The sequence below is a fragment of the Penaeus monodon genome, chromosome 24, assembly GCF_015228065.2.
Source record: "Penaeus monodon isolate SGIC_2016 chromosome 24, NSTDA_Pmon_1, whole genome shotgun sequence".
Taxonomy (NCBI): Eukaryota; Metazoa; Arthropoda; class Malacostraca; order Decapoda; family Penaeidae; genus Penaeus; species Penaeus monodon.
Genome location: NC_051409.1, coordinates 24,346,290 through 24,346,728, shown reverse-complemented (window position 1 = coordinate 24,346,728; position 439 = coordinate 24,346,290). Strand labels below are relative to the sequence as shown.

The window sequence follows — 439 nt, the reverse complement described above, 5'->3', positions numbered from 1 at the left end:
GGGCAGATATGCTGCAAATACATGCCATGGTATATCGAAATAAACAGTTCTACAAATCAAATGAAAATTACAAACAAAAATATGATTTATTGCGGATTCGAACTTCAGCCAACTTGTCTTATTACGTGTTCGGAGAATGCCAGCTTTTGGAAACTCGTCACCATAGGCCACACTTTGGAAATAAGCAGCGTCCTCCTTGTGTAATATTTTAATTTGATTAATCCGGCTGTAGTGAAGGCAAGAACCGCCCACCAGGTGGAGTCGAACCACTCTGACGCTAGTCAGCTACAGGTTTGAAGCCTGCACCCCGGACCCCCGAGGCTCAGTTGGGCGAGGAGATAGGGCGCCGGATCAAAATTTTTTACCCGCGGTTTTCTTTCGAATTGGACACAATTATGAATATATTAGAAAAAACAATTTATTACATGTTATGCAATAA

The 439-nt window shown here is 41.9% G+C and overlaps 1 non-coding gene across 1 annotated transcript; it reads right to left on the bottom strand.

Annotated features, from left to right (window-relative positions):
• Positions 1-245: 245 nt before the first annotated feature.
• On the bottom strand, positions 246-332 carry Trnastop-uca. The gene has a single exon. It is a non-coding gene; the product is annotated as a tRNA-Sec (tRNA).
• Positions 333-439: the final 107 nt, after the last annotated feature.